Source organism: Chelonia mydas, chromosome 23 (assembly GCF_015237465.2).
Source record: "Chelonia mydas isolate rCheMyd1 chromosome 23, rCheMyd1.pri.v2, whole genome shotgun sequence".
Taxonomy (NCBI): domain Eukaryota; kingdom Metazoa; phylum Chordata; order Testudines; family Cheloniidae; genus Chelonia; species Chelonia mydas.
Window position 1 is genome coordinate 1,606,185 of NC_051263.2, and position 20,665 is coordinate 1,626,849.

The 20,665-nt window shown below is 52.1% G+C and overlaps 1 pseudogene; it reads right to left on the minus strand.

The window, feature by feature from the left end:
- Positions 1-7,577: 7,577 nt before the first annotated feature.
- LOC119564344 lies at positions 7,578-18,771 on the minus strand (annotated as a pseudogene).
- Positions 18,772-20,665: the final 1,894 nt, after the last annotated feature.

Consider the following 20,665-nt stretch of genomic DNA (forward strand, 5'->3'; position numbering starts at 1 on the left):
TGGAGATGTCTTAATCTTGTCACCCTGGTCAGGAGGGGTCTAGTTGTGTCTCCCATCCACCCTTCATTGCTCTCTGCAAGTTTTTTCTCTGATGGGTTTTGGTTTAAGGAGAGGCTGGCGGGGGCGGGTGTCTTTCACGAGTCAGACAGGCTGGATACTGCGCCCTGATTCCCCAAGAACACAGAGCTGACTGGTATCACTGTTGACTAAACATCGGTGCGGGGGGGGTGGGGTGATATTGGATACCTGAGGCTGGAAAAGTTTCAGCCAAAGACGTTGGACTGGAAGGAGCCTCCTGACCCAGTCCCCGGTGTAAGGGGTTAAGAAGCTCAAGTAACCTGGTTGGCACCTGACCAAAGGAACCAATGGAGACAAAAGATACTTGCAAATCTGGGGGGGGAGAGGCTTTATTTGGGTTCTTTGTTTCTGTGTTTGTTTGCTCTTGGGACTAAGAGGGACTGGAAATGAATCCACATTCTCCAAATCTTTCTAAACAAGTCTCTCATGTTTCGAACTTGTAAGTAACAGCCAGGCAAGGTGGATTAGTTTATCTTTGTTTTCTCAACTTGTGAATTTTCCCTTTGCTAGAGGGAGGTTTATCCCTGTTTTGTTGTAACTTTGAGACTAAAGTGAGAGGGGGTTCCCCTGGGCTCTTTGAATTTTCTGCCACTCTGTAAGGTTAACTACCAGGCCAAGTTTACAGAGGGGATTCTTTTACCTTTTTCTCTTTAAATAAAATCCTTCTTTTTAAGAACCGGACTGATTTTTCCATTGTTACAAGACCCAGGGAGTTAGGTCTGATCATTTTGTAACCAGTTGGTTAGGATATTCTTCTCAAGCCTCCCCAGGAAAGGGGGTGGAAGGGCTTGGGGAAATATTTTGGGGGAATAGGACTCCAAGTGGTCCTTTCCCTGAGTGTTGGTTAAATCACTTGGTGGTGGCAGCGATCCCAAGACAAGAAAGGAATCTGTGCCTTGGGGATGTTTTAACCTAAGCTGGTAAGAAAAAGCTCAGGGGGTCTTTCATGCGGGTCCCCACATCTGTACCCCAGAGTTCAGAGTGGGGGCGGAACCCTGACAGGCCCTAAATCACAAACAACAATTTAAACCTTGAAAATTACTTTTTAAAGACCCATTTTTTAAACCCCCAGCCCCCCCCCACATTTAAAAGCCAATTGCAGAAAGTTCCCTTCCACCACAGGGTAAAGGGAGGCTGGCACAGGGTTATTCTCTCTTCCTCCCACGTGTATTTGGGCCTTTGGGTTAAAGAACAAGCAGCAGTTTAGTTAATATTATTCCCTCAATACATCAACCCCCTGTACAAGCTGGGTAAGACCAGGGTTTTCTTGCTGCTGTTGTTTCTTAAACATATTAAGCAACACGATACTTAGCATGGGGTTTTACCTGCCCCGGGGGGAAATAGCCAGGCTAAACCGACCACACGGCAATAAAGACATCTCTCATTATTTGTAAGGAGGGCACGGACAAAGAGTGACATTATCAAATATACATTTTCAGAGTTCAAAAAGCAAGAAACCCAGCTCGTCTTGCAGTCCTGCAGCAGCCATTCTGGTCAAGATAGTTTCTGTTATCTGTTTCCCCCTCCCAAAAAAACCTTCTGGTTTTCATACCATCCTAATTCTTTGTTTCAAACCAACGTAACGTCCAAGTCTGTAGCCAGCAGGCTGATTTGATCACTACAACTCGGCATTAATAGCGACATGAGGAATTTACGCAGCCTCTCCCCAAACCTTCCCTTTTGTGATCTGCGGGTGAAAATTAAATTGTCTGCACAACTGGGACGCTTTGGGCTAACTTTCAGTGAAAAGACATTTCCCTCTTTCCAGTGACAAAGCAGAGCACTGCAGGGCCTTCTCACAGGATGAAATCACCACTCACAGCGCTCCTTAGTGTCCGTGTTCCCTCTCTGGCTGCGGGGGGGCCTTGCAGATGTCAGGGAACGAACGACTTAGGGTGTTTTTTTCATTTTAAACATGTTTCTTTCCTGCTCAAAGTTCAGGCTTGTTTTTAAATAAAAATAGAGCTGATGCAACCATAGTAAACACCCTACAAATCCTCATCACTCGCCAATGTCTGAGCATTCGTGCGGCACGTTCTGATTTAATACAAGGATGGGTGAACCCCTGCAGCCTGACCCTTGATTTGTTTTGAAGCTATCTTATTTTTAAACTTTTAAGGACTTTGAGTTGCTAGGAAGCCTGAACCCTAGCGGTTTATTTCATTTAACACATTAATCAGAGCTCACCATCCCCCCTCACCCAACCCTTACTGCGGGTCAACGCCCAGCAAACCTCATCACTGATAACTAATGTCATTAACCTTGGTGGACATAATGACATCTAGACTGAGGTCTATGGACTCAGTGAAGGCAATAGTCACCCGACTATTTCAGAAGGAGGTGCTTAAATCAAATCAGCTCAAAAGGGTTGAGTCAGCTCCATTGTATTTAAACACACGTCTCAAACATCCTGGATTCATACTGAATCTAGGAGCCCTTTTTCCCCTTTAAACACGTTTTGTGTCCCGCACCCCCCGCCCCAGGATTCCACTACCCACATTTCAGCTCTTTGCTGTAAATCGCTCTCTTTTCTCCAAGGCCCAACCAGTGTTTTCCCCAGGAATTGAAATTAGGGGGGGCGTTGGAATATTCGGGGGGGGGGGAGGGTGACGGCTGACGAGAGTTGAGACCGTGAGGGTGAACGTGGGATGTGTGGCACCATAGTAAAAACTGAAAAATGTTTCACGACCATTTTCTTAGATTTAACTCATGTTTTAAAACCATCACAAAAAATAAAGCTGGCTACTCAAGCCTACTATGAAGCACGACATCTACATCCCTCTTGGTTTCTTGTTGTAAATTTTGCACTCTTTGGTGTCTTCTTGTGTGTCCGGTACTTCCAGTCCTTCATGACGTGCTCCTGACCAGGCTGGAGGCGACTTCTTTCAGAACACAAAATTCTATTCAATGAGGGAAAAATATGCTCAGCTGTAGCCGTGGTGACTGGGAGGAGCAAGAGATGAAATTCCGACTTTCATCCCAGGAAACAGAGCGTAAAGATCGGGTCGAGCCGCTAGCAATGACAAAGAAGCTGAAGTTAAATCTTCATTCGATCATCGTATGATATTCCGCTCTGTGTTCAAATTCTCTATTCTGCCCTGAGCACATGGCAGCCCCATGGCTGGTCGTGCCTCACTCCACGCACCCGTCGGTGTTTTATCAGACAGGCATCTGTAAAAGCTACATGGAGGTTGAATAGAATCCAGAAATCTCTATTGTAGATTTGTAAGAATCAAGTCTTTGTACTTTTTCAGCTGGCTTAACAAACCCTTCTTGTCCTCTTCGCTTATGGAGTCAATATAAGGACCTTCATTAGTCAGCTTCTGGACTGAAGTCTTTGCTTCTTCCAGCACTTTTTCAGTGGATAGCTCTCGGATTGATCCAAGGGTAGCTTCCATTTCTGGACAAAGATCGACTACTGTTGTAGCAGATGCCTGGATGCCATTGTTTAATGACCCAAGTGGTTTCAACAGTAGACTTACAAGGGAGAGAATGGCCATAGTCTTCTCTGAACTTAGTAACAAAAGTAGTCCACCAGCCTCACTACTTAGATCTGTCCTATCTCGGTGGATACTTTCTAAAGCCAGTAATAACGGTTGCAGTAATTTTAAGACAACTGCCAAGAATCACTCATGAGAAAGCCAGCGGGCTTTCCCAGGTTGGACTCATTTGACCCTCCGTCCCAGTGTATCTTCTGTTTGTTTCCAAAATGTTCAGTCCTTTTGGACTCTTGCTGAAAAAGAGTATAAAAAAGCCATTAACTTTGTGGCTTTTTTAATGTCTTTTGAAGACTCTGCAGCTGGTACTAGAGCTAGCTGGAGTAGATGGCCTCTGCAGTGTGTATGGGAGAGACTAGGGTTACGCTTTTCTCTGAGCAAAGCTTGTGCTCCACTGTGTCTTTCAGAGAGGTTTGTAGCTCCACCAAATGCACAAGCAGCCATCTCTTCGGGGTCCCACTGACAAGCATTTAACTCTTCTAAGATGTCACAGATGCAGCTGATGTGTCTTCTCTTACCTGAACACCTGGAGTGCATCTACTGGCCGACCACGGACAGCAAGATAACGTACGCAATGACTTAATACTCGATGCCTATTCGCACTGGTGCATTTGTCGGCCATGTATGCACATAGTTTGAATCTAGTGAGAGAATTCTTCTCTTTTTCAACTCCTGAGTCTTTCACTGTTGCACCACGTTTCAAGAGAGTCAGCTGAGTTTTTTGCAGAAAGACAGTGAGCATTTGCCGGTCTTGTTTGGAACCAGTGTCCAACTTCAGGATGAACAAGTGACCATGCACTTAACATTGGCCTCTGGTCTGCAGTGTGTGGTGTCTCTTGCTTAAACAGAAAGTAGGATGCCACAGCCATGTCGGTTCGCAGAAACCGAGTTGTGTCTCCAGCATTCTTAACAGCTCATTCAGTTCTTCTAAAATCGGCTTTGACAGTGACTGGTGAGTGGTTCTGGTCATGCCATCTCAAAAAGGATAGACTGGAATTGAAAAAGGTACAGAGAAGAGCAACAAAAATGATTAGGGGTCTGGAACAGATTCCATATGCGGAGAGAAGACTGGGCCTTTTCAGCTTGGAAAAGAGATGACTAAGAGTGGATATGATAGAGTCTTATCAAATCTCGATGGGTGAGGAGAAAACGAACCAGGACGTGTTATTTATCCCTTCACTTAACACAAGAACCAGGGGGTCACCCAATGAAATGGGTAGGCAGTAAGTTTAAAACAAACAAAAGGAAGTATTTCTTCACACAACGCACAGTCAGGGGGAGGGGAGATGCTGAGGAGATGGTGGTCAGGGTGCCCAGGGGGAGGGGAGATGCTGAGGGGATGGGGGTCAGGGTGCTCAGGGGGAGGGGAGATGCTGAGGGAATGGGGGGTCAGGGTGCTCACGGGGAGGGGGGATCCTGAGGGGATGGGGGTCAGGGTGCCCAGGGGGAGGGGGGATGCTTAGGGGATGGGGGAAGGGGTGGCCAGGGGAAGGGGGGATGCCGAAGGAGGGAGGGGGCTGGAGACTGGAAAGGTGCCCAGCTTGCATCCGCCCATAAGGGCTGCGGCCGCAGGGCACCCGGAACAGAAATCAGCACGGCACCAAAAATCAAAGCAGCCTGCCCAGGTGAGAACATCCAGTGCCCATTTTCCACCCCCCCGCCCTTTGCTCTGTGTTGTCTCTAGAGTTAGGTGCCATTTTCCACCCAATAGTAAATTTGCCAAAAAGTGCATTTTTCAGGGCACTAAAACTAGTCACAAATTGGGGTCAAATTCAGCAAATAATTTTGGCCCCGATTTTTTTTCTTTAAAGTTTCAAAAAAGTTTGTTTTGGTCATTTCGAAATGAAATGCATTGACTTTTCACTTCAAAACTACAGTTTGTTTTGAAATTCAGCTATACTCTTTCAAACAAACCAAAAAAGGGTAAAAAAAAAACAAAAAACCCAGCCCCTGAAAACGAAACAAAACACCGGACAAATTTCATTGTGGATTGAAAGCCACCCCTCAGAAATAAACAAAAAACTTCCCAAATTTTATGTTGGTTTTTTTGTTTCAGATGTTTTCCATCCAAGACAATTTGTTGTTGTTTTGTTCCAGTGAGAAATTGAAAAAAAAATTTAGTTTCAAAACAAACCAGGCTTTTTCCCCCTGGATTTTTCGGTTTGGTCCCCGACCCGAGACGTCAATTATCCACTCGGCTTCTTGCTAGCAAGTTAAAGAAGTATGGATTGGATGAATGGAATACTGTGCGCAGTTCTGGTCTCCCATGTTTAAGAAGGATGAATTCAAACTGGAACAGGTGCAGAGAAGGGCTACTAGGATGATCCGAGGAATGGAAAACCTGTCTTATGAAAGGAGACTCAGGGAGCTTGGCTTGTTTTGCCGAACCAAAAGAAGATTGAGGGGAGATATGATTGCTCTCTATAAATATATCAGAGCGATAAATACCGAAGAGGGAGAGGAATTATTTAAGCTCAATACCCATGTGGACACAAGAACAAATGGATATAAACTGACCATCAGGAAATTAGATGAAGGTTTCTAACCATCAGAGGAGTGAAGTTCTGGAACAGCCTTCCAAGGGAAGCAGTGGGGACAAAAGACCTATCTCGCTTCAAGATTAAACTCAGTAAGTTTATGGATGAGATGGTATGATGAGATAAAGATCAATTAATTGCCAAAATCATGTTAACTATTCTTGGTAAATAGGCCCGATGGGATGTTAGAGGGGGTGGGATCTGAGTTACTACAGAGAATTCTTTCCTGGGTATCTGGCTGGTGAATCTTGCCCACATGCTCAGGGTTCAGCTGATCGCCATATTTGGGGTCGGGAAGGAATTTTCCTCCAGGACAGATTGGAAGAGGCCCTGGGGGTTTTTTGCCTTCCTCTGCAGCATGGGGCACGGGTCACTTGCTGGAGGATTCTCTGCACCTTGAAGTCTTTAAACCATGATTTGAGGACTTCAATAGCTCAGACATGAGAGGTTTATTGCAGAAGTGGGTGGGTGAGATTCTGTGGCCTGCATTGTGCAGGAGGTCAGACTAGATGATCATAATGGTCCCTTCTGACCTTAATATCTATGAATCTATGAATCAGGTGGACAGAAAGCTGGCTAGATCGTCGGGCTCAATGGGTAGTGATCAACGGCTCGATGTCTAGTTGGCAGCTGGTATCAAGCTGAGTGCCCCAAGGATTGGTCCTGGGGCTGGTTTTGTTCAACATCTTTATTAATGATCTGGATAATGGGATGAATTGCATCCTCAGCAAGTTTGCAGAAGACACTAAGCTGGGAGGAGAGGTAGATACGCTGGAGGGTAGGGATAGGGTCCAGTGTGACCTAGACAAATTGGAGGATTGGGCCGAAAGATATCTGATGAGGTTCAACAAGGAGACGTGCAGAGTCCTGCCCTTAGGATGGAAGAATCCCATGCACCGCTACGGACCAGGGACCGAATGGCTCGGCAGCAGTTCTGCAGAAAAGGACCTGGGGATTACAGTGGACGAGAAGCTGGATATGAGTCAGCAGTGTGCCCTTGTTGCCAAGAAGGCCAACGCATATTGGGCTGCATTAGTAGGAGCATTGCCAGCAGATTGAGGGAAGTGATTATTCCCCTCTATTCGACACTGGTGAGGCCACACCTGGAGTATTGCGCGGTGGGGTCCTGGTCTGTGACTACGGCTCCTTGGCATGATGGGAATACAAAATACAACTAATAATAATACTGGGCCAGGTCCTCAGCGGCTGTGCCTATGCTCATGTATACCAGCCGCGGCGCTGGCCCATACACTATACACAGCGTGAACCTCCTGGCTTTCCGCACCCACAGTGTGGATTTTAACATGGCACTGGAAGTCAGGCTCAGAGTATTTATCCACATCTATGAATGTTATTATTAGGTGTATTTTGGTACCCGCCAGAGGTCCCAGCTGAGATAAGGGCCCCGTCGTGCCGGGCGCTGCACAGACCCTGACGGAGATTTCGGCCCCCATTGTGCCGGGCGTCATGCGGAGTGAGCGATATTCCCTGTCCCAAAGAGTTTCTGGTGTAAATAGCAAAAGGGGGAGGGATCATTAACACCATTCGTCAATGTAACACGTGGGGGAAACTGAGGCACGGGGCGGCGCCCATGGTCACACCGTGAGCCAGAGCTCGGAATAAAAGCCAGGTCTTGTAAGTCCCAGTCTGGTGCCCTGCCCACTAGATCACACGACTTCGCAGAGGCAGGCTGTGACAGGGCGTGCATGCCCCGCACTGGATGAGATAGGGTTAATCCCACATTTTGGGCAGCGGAAGTCCCGCCCCTCAGACCGTGCTGGGCATGCTCCAACTGCTGCCTCAGTATAAAAGGGATAGGGCCCGTGAGCAGGGTGGGCCTGGGACCCCCTACCCCAGCTGCCCCAGGGTGGCGACCCCCTGACTCTGGCCACTAGGCCACGCAGCCCTGACCTCCAGGGCAGAGATATTGACGTTGGCCGTTAGGCCACACGGCCCTGCACCCGAGGGCAGCTCTCTTGACTCTGGCCACTGAGCCATGCTCCTTCCAGTCTAGGGCTAGTCTGGCAGACTGCAACCGTGGAGGTCTCACGATCCGAAAAGAGGACGGGGCGCTCATGCCCCACAACACAGGCGTAGACCCAGGTGTCCTGAACTCCAGCCCTGTCTGTGGCACTGTGCCAGAATCCAGAGAAAGCGACAATGCTGAGCCCGACACAGCCATGGGGCGGGGCGGGGGACAGACGCCCCAGGGCCCTACCTTGGGAATAGTGTATCCCCGGAACTGGGTGTCCCTGGTCACCCGGCGCGCCAGGCCCATGGGGATGACGTCACAGAACCTCTGGAACTCGTGGATGACGGCGTCGGTGTAGGGCATCCGGCTCCGGCCCTCCATGCTCGGGGCGCGGTTCCGCCCGATCACCCGGTCGATCTCCTCGTGGATCCTCTCTGCAGAGACGGCAGCACAGCTCAAAGGGGGGCCCTGTGCGAATCCGGATTGACCCCCGGGGAACCGAGATCAGAATCTGGCCCTGCCCCCCCTGCAGGCAGGGAGTGACTCTGGATTGACACCGTGTGAACGGAGCTCAGAATACAATCCCAGGCATTCCAGTTTGCCATAGCCACGCTGACCCGGCGTTCCCTGACCGTCGGCTTCCTTTCAATCACGATGGAGCGACACACACAGGACCCTGCTCCCATGTCAAACTCATGCCGAGCTGTGACTGTCCGGCCCCATCCGGAGCTGGTGTAAATGGAGGAACCGCCGCTGCCCTCAGCAGAGCCCGGCTGATTTACACCAGCTGAGGATCCGGCCCTTTGTGTTTCCTTTGTCCCCCCTTTACAATTATCTTCGATCTCCGGGTGTTTCAGCGCAGGGTGGTGCTGACGGTCTCTGTCCCAGCGAAGAACACGGTGAACGCCGTCAGAACAATGTTCTTCAGGGAAAACTCAGAGGAAGGATTTTGCTTTTCCTTTAAAAGAACAAGGGAAAAAATCACAGGCTAAAAACAAAGAACTCTGGGAATGTGGCTGAGCTCAGAATCCGGCCGTGACGCCATTGCATTGCATCAGTCGGGGTCCCCATTGTGCCGGGGGCGGCACAGACAAGTAGCCAGCGACTGCCCCCCTTTTCCCCACTACCTTCCTGCAACCCCCCAGCTGGTACCTGCTGCATTTTGACCAGGAAGCAGTCGATGAAATCCCGAGAGGAGTTGGGGTCCGTCCAGGGTCTCCTGGTTCTCCTTCACCTTCTTCTCGATGAACTTCTCCAGCCCCACCAGCTGCTTGAATGCTGCGCGCTGGGGGCCAGGCAGGTAGCGCGTGGTGCCTGAGAACATCTTGTAGATCTGGGGGGAATGGAGAGCCAAGAGCCTGCTGAACACGGGGTGGGGTTGCCCCTATACACATCCTCTATCTATGCCTCCATCCCCGTACCTTCCTTGTAGCTCTTTATCTCACGTCTATCGCTGCAGATTTCAAGTTATTCTCTTCGTCACACTCCCCGGGCCGTCTGGAGAGTCCCTAGTTAATCAGCTCTCCCGCCCCATCCCTGCAACTGGGGCCAGGCAGCCTTGGGCCTCACAGCCACAGGATCCCAGCAGCAGTCACACCACCAGTGCCAAATCCACAGGTAAAATCACCTCTGTGCTCCCACTGGAGATTCCCCTGTTGATCCCTCCCAGGATTGCATGTGCTCTTTGGGCCCCAGGGTCATGCTGGGAGCTCACGTCCAGCTGATTGTCCACCATGACCCCCAAATCTTTTTCAGAGTCCCCGCTTCCCAAAGCAGAGTCCCCCATGGCATAAGAACGGCCGACTGTCTGTGTTCCTGGATGGATCTCTTTACATTTAGCTGTACTATCACGAATATTGTTTGCTTGTGCTCAGTTTATCAAGCGACTCGTGTCACTCTGTACCAAGGAACTGCCCTTGTCCTTATTTACTCCCAATTTTTGTGTCATCTGCAAATGTTTTCGGTGACGATTTGATGTTTTCTTCCAGGTCACTGATAAGTGTTAAACAGCGTAAGGGCCTTGGGAAACAGAGTGCACTGGATGATAACATCCCTTTTGCTTATTACATTTTGAGATCTATTGGTTAGCCAGTTTTTAATCCATTTCATGTGGGCCACGCTCATTTGATAGCTTTCTAGGTTTTTAATGGAAATGTCAAGCAGTCCCAAGTTACAGAGATCTGACTAGATTCCACCAGCATTATTAACTTCACCAACCACACTTGTCATTTCCTCAGTAAAAGATCCCAAGTTAGTTTGACAGGATCTTTTCTCCAAACACCCACATTAATTTGCATTCATTACATTTCTCTCCTTGCATTCTTGATTAGTCAAGTCCCGAATCAGTCACTTGCCTGCGATCGACATCAGACTCACAGGCGAGAACTACCAGGGGCAACCCATTTTACCCTTTTAAAAATATGCCACACCATTAGCTCTTTGCCGGTCGTCTGCACTTCCCCGGTAGCGTTCCCAACGGCCCCATATTACAAGGGATGTCCCCAGTGTTCTCCCCAGGAATTGAAATTGGGGGGTGTGTTCAAATTTACGGGGGGGGGGGGGGTCAGGGCCAATGAGGGGTGAGACCGTGAGGGTGAAGGGGGGCTGCGTGGCACCAGAGTAAAAACTGAAAAATGTTTCATGACCATTTTATTAGATTTTAAAATCATCACACAAATTAACGTTGGCTACTCAAGCCTTCTATGAAGCACGACGTCTACATCCTCCTTGGTTTCTTGTTATTTTGCACAACTCTGTTAATGAACTTCTTGAATGCCATGCGTTCATCTTCGGTGGCTTCTCGTGTGTCCGGTACTTCCCTTCCTTCAGCTGATAGGCTCGTGAGTTCATTCCCAGGATCAGGCAGGAGGCGACTTCTTTCAAAACACAACATTCTAGTCAATGATGAAGAAGAACGGTCGACTGTAGCCGTTGTGACTGGGAGGAGCCAGAGAGGAATTCCGACTTCTCTCAGCCCAGGAAACAGCACAACGGTCGGGTCGAGCCACTAGTGATGGTAAAAAAGAAGCTGAAGTTAAATCTTCATTCGATCATTGTATGATATTCCGCACTGTGTTCAAATTCTCTATTCTGTCCTGAGCACATGGCAGCCCCATGGCTGGTCGTGCCTCACTCCACGCACCTGTCGGTGTTTTATAGGACAGGGATCTGTAAAAGCTACGTAGAGGCTGAGTAGAATCTAGAAGTGGCAATTGTTGATTTGTAAGAATCAAGTCTGTGGACTTTTTCAGTTGTCTTAACAAACACTTCTTGTCCTCTTCACTTATGGAGTCAATATAAGGACCTTCATTAGTCAGCTTCTGGACTGAAGTCTTTGCTTCTTCCAGTACTTTTTCAATGGATAGCTCTTGGATTGACCCAAATGTGGCTTCTATTTCTGGACAAAGATCTACTTCTGTTGTAGCAGATGCCTGGACGGCATTGTTTAATGACCCAAGTGGTTTCAACAGTAGATTTACAAGAGAGAGAATGGCCATAGTCTTCTCTGAACTTAGTAACAAAAGTAATCCACCAGCCCCACTACTTAGATCCATCCCGTCTTGATAGATACTTTCCAAAGCCAGTAATAACAGCTGGAGTAATTTTAAGACAACAGCCAAGGGTCGCTCATGAGAAAGCCAGTGGGTTTTCCCAGGTTGGACTAATCTGAACTTCAGTCCCAGTGTATCTTCTATATTTTTGAAGATATTCAGTCTTTTTGGACTCTTGCTGAAAAAAGAATATATTGAAGACATTACATTTATGGCTTTTTTTAATGTCTTTTGAAGAGTCTGCATCTCATACTAGCTGGAGTAGATGGCCTCTGCAGTGTGTATAGGAGACACTAGGGTTACGCTTTTCTCTGAGCAAAGCTTGTGCTCCACCATGTCTTCCAGAGAAGTCTGCATCTCCATCAAATGCACGAGCAGCCTTCTGTTTGGGGTCCCATTGACGAGCAATTAACTCTTCTAAGACGCGGGTTGTCACAGCTGCAGCCAGTCTGTCTTCTATAACATGAACATCTAGAAATGCATCTACTGGCCTACCGCTGACCTCAAGATAACGCACACAGTGACTTAATACTTGATGCCCATTTGCATCGGTGCATTCATCAGCCATGTATGCAAATTTTTCAACGGCTGAGTCTTTCACTGTTGCACCACCTGCTTCTAGCCAGTCAGCGGAGTTTCCTGCAGAAAGTCAGCGAGCATTTGCTGGTCTTGTTCGGAACCAGTGTCCAACTTCAGGATGAACAAGTGCCAATGAAGTTAACATTGGCCTCCAGTTTGCCAGTTTGTGGTGTCTCTTGCTTAAATAGAAAGTAGGATGCCAGAGCCGTGTTCGTTCACATGAACTGGGCTGTGTCTCCAGCATTCTTAACAGCCTCGTGAACACTCACCGGTGTTGCCCTTGGCCAGCGGAGACTCAGAGTTCAGAGCTGCTTTCACACGAGTTCACCGCCCAGGTGGGGGGCAGGAAGGCACCTCGCTCGTTCCTCCAGCTGCTCACGGTTCGCTCTGGCCACTGCTGTTCGCTGTGCCACCGTTCACTCCATCGCTCCGTTGCCAATGGCCCTGCGCCGTCACCTTCGGCTGCCACCTGCCACAGTGACCTCTGCCAGTCGGTCTCTTGAGGTTCCACCGGCTCCCCGTGATTTCAGCTGAGCGCTCAGTGGGGAACCTCGCTGCTGGTGCAGACTGGGCCGTCTCTGCCACAGAAACCCTGTCCCACCGCAGGTCTGAGCACTTAGGCCTGATTCTCAGTGATGGCAGCTGCAGTGGTCACTTAACAAAATAAAAGACTCTCTATGGAGCCTACTCAGCTCTGTCTTTGAACAGTGGAGAGGGGCTCAGGCAGCCCATCAAGCAAAACACCTGTCCCCACCCTCTCTCTCCAGGCCCTCAGTCAGCGGAGGCTAAGGACAGTTCTACTGCCCTTTATTCCTACAGTAAGAATAACAACATTTCATCCCCCCTCTCCCCCCGCATTCAAGTGATTTGTAACCCAACCCCAGCCAAAATCTATCACTTGGGCAAGGCAGCTCTGTTTGCTGGATACCTGGGTAGATTACGTATGAATGTAAATACAATCTGGTCCTGAAGCCTTTCCCCCCAGCCCCAGCTCATCACTAGCTGCCAGGGAGAGCTCGTTTAGACTTTGCTTACAAATCATCATTTGAAATGATTAGGTTGGCCAACATCACCGAAATGAAGGCACTGACGTTGTTATAAACAGCTGTACAAGGAAGCTAGTCCATGTTCCTACTCTTCAAATCTATGATACTTTTTCAGCTACACGTATTTCATCATACAGTGCGTATGCTTTTAAAGTGTGTATTAATGTTTCAATTTCAATTCAAATTTCCAAACAATCACTAAACTGGCAACACTGCATGGAACCAGTTCACAAAACTGGGGGGAGGGAGAGGGGTGTTGGGGAGATTCAGGGGGGTAAACAGCCCCATGGGGAGGTGTAGGGAAATCCCTGGATGTCCCTTATTGAATGGCCTGTCCTGTATGCAATCCGTCCGGGACGCTTTTTCTCCTTTATTTCAACAGCAGGGGGCCACTACTCACAGGGGCATCTTGCCACTCCTCTCCGGTCCTCGCGCACGGTCCTGTCTGCTTTCCCTGCACGGAGGGGCCAGGGTCAGGCAGGGGGGCTGCCTGGCGGGGGGGAGGGGTCAGTACTCCCCGGGGTGTAGCCTAGAGTTACCACCTTTGAACTGCAAAAAAACCCGGCACCCCCACCCACAAGGCAACTTTGCAATGGCCTTTCAAGAACCACTTCTAGCATCCAGGGAGAGAAGAGCTCGGGGGCCAAGAGGGCGTTTGTTTTCTCAGCACGTTGCGCCAGCCAGCCTTTGCCAGGCTGGGCCGTTTCGCCAGCTCTCACTGGCCGCGCAGTGTCTGACGCGCGGTGGAGCAGGACCCCTCGCGCCCGCGCCCTGGCCTGCCGCTCGCCTCGCACGCCTCCTCCCGCTCTTGCACGCCCGCCCAGGGCGCGGCCTGTGGGTGGGCAGACGGCTGCTGTCGTTTCGCCGGGTGTGATCTGTGATCGCTGTAACTGTGGACGTGGGAGAGCGGCAGCCGGGCACAGGAACATTTAACAGGAGAGGGCCCGGTGTATTGTGAGAATAATGCAAATCTTGAGACCCAGCAGGTTAAATTGTTTTTCTGGCAAATCCATAAAAAACCCCCAGCCAGGCTGGTAAAATCCCAGCCAAGGTAACCCTAATGCGGCCTGCCCGCGTGCAGAGTCTCTGCCGCCGTCCCCAGCAGCGGGAAACATGCCTGGCCAAAGTGGGTGAGTCCCGCTTATTGCTGAGATACAGTGTTTGCAACCTGACCGCCAGTGCGCCAAGCCTCTCTGGAAATGGGTGCGAATGGCCCCGCGAGCGACTCGGCCGGCTCGTGTGGAAAACTTTCGCTGTGTGATCTGCCGTCCAGTACAGAATTCCCCGGCGCTGGCTGCAGGGCTGGGGGCATTAGGTCACCTGTCCATCTCTCCGTGCCCGGGATGTTTTCGTGCTGGCAGCGCCATGGCTGCAGCATTTGCCATTTGTGCTTTCTCTGGGCGTGGCCTGGGGCGCCCCCCGTGTACCTGCCCCCAGGCCGTGGGGGTGAAGCGGAAGCTGTCCATCATCATGGAGAGCAGGGAGGGGAACTCCTTGTCCTCGTAGTCGAACCGGTCCCCGAAGACCACGGAGCTGATGACGTTGGAGACCGTGCGGCTCAGGAAGTAGGTGGGGTCAAAGGGCAAACCTGGGGGGGTACAACCAGTGTTGGGTGGGGCACAGGTGAGCCGGGGGGCTGTGCCACGGACCGTCTCCCCTCCATGGATCCCACAGCCCCCGAGTCACTCCTGTCCTGATCCTGCAGCTGCTACCTGCCGTGTTCACACCTGGCTCCATTGCACCTGGAGACTCAGCGCCGGGCAGTGGGAGCAGGGGGGTGGAACTGTCCCCGCCCTCGTGAGCCACCAGCTCTGTTCCTGGCTCTGCTGCGGTCTGCCCCCCTGGCGGCCGCAGCACCTCCCCGCCCAGCCACCCAGACTAGGACAGGCAATCTTCGGGGGAGCAGGGAATGGAGCCCACATCTTGAGTCCTAGGCTAGAACCCCACTCACTGGCCTTGGGTAGGGCCCCTCCCCGCTCTGTGACTCAGTTTCCCCGTTGGCGCAGTGGATGTTATGACACTGACCATCTTTGCAAAGGTCCACAGGTAAGAACCTCTGTGTGTAACTGGTGTCGAGGTCAATGGAACGATGACAATTCGCACCAGCTGGGGGTCTGGCCCCACTGACTGTCACGGAGCTATGGGGGGTTCACACCAGCTGGGGGTCTGGCCCCACTGACTGTCACGGAGCTATGGGGGGTTCACACCAGCTGGGGGTCTGGCCCCACTGACTGTCACGGAGCTATGGGGGGTTCACACCAGCTGGGGGTCTGGCGACTGTCACGGAGCTATGGGGGGTTCACACCAGCTGGGGTCTGGCCCCCGACTCAGGTGGCCCCGGCACAGAGGAACAGGACGCTGACCAACCTTTCGTGCCCCGCAAGGCTTCCAGCAGGAAACGAGTCTCCTCCAGGATCCGCTCCTCGATGCCTCGCTTCCCCACCCCGAAGTTCCTCAGCGTGGTGAGGGAGAATCGGCGCAGCTGCTTCGCTCTCTCCCCGTCGCGGAAGGACGCTCCTGGCGGGGAGGGCGCAAGGCATGTTTCCTACCCAGAACATGATGCAGGCGAGGGGGTGGGCTCGCGGAGACAGAACGCAATCAGCCAAAAGGGGCTGCTAACGGGAACCTTTTCCCCGGGTGGATTCTGCCCAGAGCTGGGCTGGGCTTTATGTATTAACTGGTTTCAGAGTAGCAGCCGGGTTAGTCTGTATTCGCAAAAAGAACAGGAGGACTTGTGGCACCTTAGAGACTAACCAATTTATTAGAGCATAAGCTTTCGTGAGCTACAGCTCACTGCATCGGATGCTTATGCTCAAATAAATTGGTTAGTCTCTAAGGTGCCACAAGTCCTCCTGTTCTTTTTATGTATTAACTGTACCGTGGGAGCAGCTAGAAGCCAGGATCCCATTATGCTGGGTGCTGTACACGCATATCGTACCCCCCCAAATGTGGGGGGGGGCGTGCGTGCACCTGGGCACACACACGCGCGTGGTGGGGAATTGTGGAGCAATATCCCCGGTCATATTGACACTGTTTTTCCCCCTCCAACTTTCCAGGAGTTCCCCAGCTCTGAGTATCGAGCAGGTAGGAGGCCGCTCCCTGCTTCGACCGGCGGCTGCACGAAGGCAGCAAATACTTTCGCAGATGCTGGGGACGGCCCAGCCAGACACCCCACCCCACCCGACCCTGCGACGCGGGCAAAGCAGATGCCAGCTCATGCCAAGGACCCCAGGACTCGGTGGATCCCTGACAACTGCCTGGCTGGAACCAGGCTGGCTCAGCTGTGGGCGAGTATTGTTAAAATAGGGATTAGAATCCGAAAAATGGGTTTGGTGATTCGACCTTATTCCACCCAGGGGTGAAAGTAACTTAAAGGACTGGGCCTCAACCGGAAGAGGCGGGGCCATAAATCCCCGGGCCCTTTAAATCATCGCTGGAGCTACCCGCTGCAGAGCCCCAGGGGCTCCCGGCTGCCGCTGCTGCCCCAGGGCTCTGGCGGAGATTTAAAAGGCCCAGGGCTTGCAGTGGCCAGGAGCCCCTGGCCCTTTAAATCACCACGGGAGCCCCATTGCTGCTACCCCAGGGGTCCTGCAGCGGGGCTCTGGTGGGAATTTAAAGGGCCCAGGGCTCCGCCTGCTGCCCGGAGCCCCTGGCCCTTTGAATCCCTGGCCCGGGGAAGCCGGTCCGGTCCGGCATGGCGTACCGGCTCTGTTCCGGTTCAGGGACTGTTCCGGCTTACTTTCCCCTCTGATTCCACAGCTGTAGGCTGCTGGCTGCATTCGTCTCACCTGGAACGTGTGTGTCCCATGGTGTGCGGCCCTATTTAAGCATTTGTATTGTGAGCGCTGTGACGGTGTAGCTCTCCAGACAGGAGAGAGACCGTAACCACAGTCCGATCTCCCCCAGAAGGTCTGTCATGTCCTGCCCCGCCTGCAAGGCCCATCGACAAAACGACAAACTTGGGCAGAACGTCAAAGAGGACCAGCGACTTTCCCCACCCCACGCCGATGAGTCAAGCAGGGGAATTCCTTCCGCCACCGAGTTTGCAGCTCCCAGCGCAGAGGGGGAAAGGAATAAAAAGCCCTAACCAGGAAGAGCTGGCTCTTTCTGCTGCTTGGGTTCGGAGGGGCGAGGATCACGCGGCACAAACGAAAGATCCCCAGTGCTTAGTCTGGGCTAGCCCTAAAGGACAGAGAGATTTCGCTTCCAGCGGCTCCCGACCTTTCCAGACGACTCTCCCCCTTTCCGGAGCCTGGTCTGTCTTGCGTACCCCAAGTTTCAGCTCCTTTAAAAACGACTTGCTGACAAAATCAGACACAGAAATACAAGAAAGGGGCCCAGCCGCACTGTTACTGACAAGTGGCCGACTTTCTCGTTTTTATTATGTAAGTATGAAATAAATCAGCTGGAATATAAATATGGCGCTGAAGTCTCAGTGGCTAGTCCACAGAGCAGTATAAACCGGCCGTCTGACAGTTTAGTTTGCATGGACCTCGCGAGCGCTTTTTATGTAGCCCGTTGTAAAACGAGGCCAGGCTCTAGAAGACAGACCCCTGGCAGAGCTGGGGTACCTCTGTGTCCCCCGGGCTGAGCACCCCTAGACATTGCTGTTACTCTTTGAAACTTACGACTGGAACGCACTTGTGTGTCTCTGCATTTACCTGCTTTAACCTTGTAAGTGTCTCTCTCGTTTCCTTTCCCTAGTTAATAACTCTTCCCACCCGGCTACAAGCGTCAGCCCTGGGGAGAGACCTAATGTGAAACTGACAAGGGGTGCGGGACGGTCCCTTGGGAGTAACCTGAGCAGTGCTGTGATTCTTGGCGTAAGGGACCATCTGTCACACAGGCGGGCTCACCCGGGTGGCGAGACAGCGGAGTAGGGCAGCCCATTGTGGTTGGACGTATTCCTGGAGGTTTCGGCACGTGGCTCGTTAAAGACACTCCTGGAGGGGTTGCAGCCCTAGATCGGAGGAGCCCAGGGGACTGCCTGTGACCCCACAGTAAGGCTGCGTGGTGCGTGAGGACGAGCCGGGGTGAACGCTAAGCAGAGAGCTCCGTCTGCCCTGCGGCGGGACTTGTACTCCTGAGCTGTGGCAGGACGGCTTGGCACCCCCCAGCTGGAGCAGCTCAGCACCGAGCCAACGCAGCCCCGGCCGGGAGCTGCCCCCTCTGCGCCCCCACCACCGGCTCACTCCCCTCCCGCGCACGCGACTGACCGTAGCCCTCGAAGAGCCAGCTGAAGGCGGCTTGTTCCCCGCGCCCGCTGAAGTCCTCGGCCTGGTCTGGCAGGGCCTCCTTCACCGCCTGGTAGCCGCACAGCACCACCACCCCCCGGGGGCCCAGGTGGAGGGTGTGGACGGGGCCGTAGTGCTCGCTGATCTGAGACGGGGACGGCGTGTCGGGGAGGCAGACGTCTGCCCTCTCCTCACTCCCATCTACCAGCCCCGGCCTCTTCCCCACCCCAGCCCCCCAAACACAGGGCACCTGCTGTCCCTCCCCCTCCTCATGCATCCCCGTCCCCTTCCCCTAATTCAGCAGCCTCCCCCACATACATACAGAGCACCCCCCTCCCCTGCCTGTAGCCCCCTCCCCTCACAGCAGGGCCGTGGACGGGGGAGGATGGGGGGGCGGGTAACAGGAGGAAGCAGAATTTTAAAATGCTTTAAGCAAGAACATAGGAATGGACGGGCCCTCCTGGCTCACCAGCCCCTGCCAGCTCTAAAATCCGGGACAGACACTTGTCAAGCGCCAACTTCCAACTACTTCGGCTCTTTGCCCCCCGCTGCTCCATGGGGGCTCCTGTTCCAGAGCCTCACGCTTCTGTGGCATCCTGACCAGACCAGGCCAGAGTGAGGGACCTGGAGCACCCCCCACCCCCCGCTGACTCCCAGATACCACCCGGGATGTCAGACTACGGGCGGGTCTGCGCTACAAAGCGAGGTCGACCCAGCTGTGTTGCTCAGGGGTGCGAAAAATCCACACACACCCCCGTGCAATGTAGTTAAGCCAACCGGGGCCCTGGTGTAGACAGAATTCCTCCAGCCACCTATCTGGATTAACCACGCCCATGGGAGAACCCTTCCCGGCAGTGCGGGTAGTGTCTGCACCCACGTATTGCAGCTGCCTGGGTTGGGGTCACCAGCTGGGGCTGGCTGTGATCCTGGCGGCTTTGTAGCATGACGTGATCTTGAATGAATCTTTAATTCCAGGAGACTCCCGGACAGTCCTGAGAGCTGGCAACCCGTAGTACCCTGGTAGCATTTCAAGTGGATGTAAGCAGTGTCAGGATGAGCTCCACCCTGACATCTGGTGTTGAGGTGTGGCAAGTTGTGCAAAAAAACTTCAGGGGCCGACCTCATTTGCATAGGCACACCCACCCCGCCTAGACTGAGGCCATAGCTGCCCAAATGGTCACTTTGGCTGCTGTGGGATCCCCAGTGTCTCTGTTATTGGGGCAGGAAGAATAAATTGTTATTACCCTGATTATGGGAACTGTGCTTGGAACTGTACTTGGCCTTTTGTTATGATGGAGGGACTCACCATCAACGAAGTAGCACTCGCTAGGCAAGGGTCATGGGTTCCAAAACTGTGTGAATAGAGAGGGGCTGGGGTGAAGTATTAATACTTGGGGGCATGGGCCTGTTGGTGAGGGCCTTACATGCTAATTGCACGTCGTCCTCTCTCCACTGGGGAATATCAGAGCTAATTTTGATTTCATTAGAAGTCCAGTTACAGGCTGCTGAGCTCACTTTGGGCTAACAGTGCACCAGCACCGAGGCTCCCCTACTACAAGCTGAATTCACCAAAGAGCTGAACTGACTAAGGGGTGAAATCACTGAGCGTTGTGTTAAGTAGTGGGGGGAGCCTGAAGATATATCGTGGAGCAGTTTGCGGGACGGCTGGAGTGCCTTGTGGACAGGCTGGTGGAGCAGTTCGTGGGACGGCGGGAGCTGCTTGTGGGATGTGGAGTGGAGCTGAGCGAAGCAGTTTGTGGGGCGGCTGGCGGAGCGGAGCGAAGGCCTATGGAGCTGTGGGGCGGTCAGCTTCAGATCATGTAAGGTGCCTCTTACCCCCGTCCCATCTCCACCCAGGGTGGGAGGTAAAGCTCCGCAGATAAACTTTCGAACTCTGGGGCTGCCCTGACCAGGGACAGAGACTTTTGGGTCATTGGACTTTTGGGACTTTGGGTGATTTGGGGTTGCTGGACTCAAGAACCAAAGGGAAAGGGGCATGCCCCAATTTGCTTGGGGTGGGTTTTTTTTGCTCCTGGGTTGTGTTATGAATCCTGTTGGTGGTGTTTCCCCAACATAATGCCACATTGTTTCTCTCTGTTATTAAAAGGCTTTTTGCTACACTCAGACTAGGTGCTTGCGAGAGGGGAAGTATTGCCTCTGGGAGGTGCCCA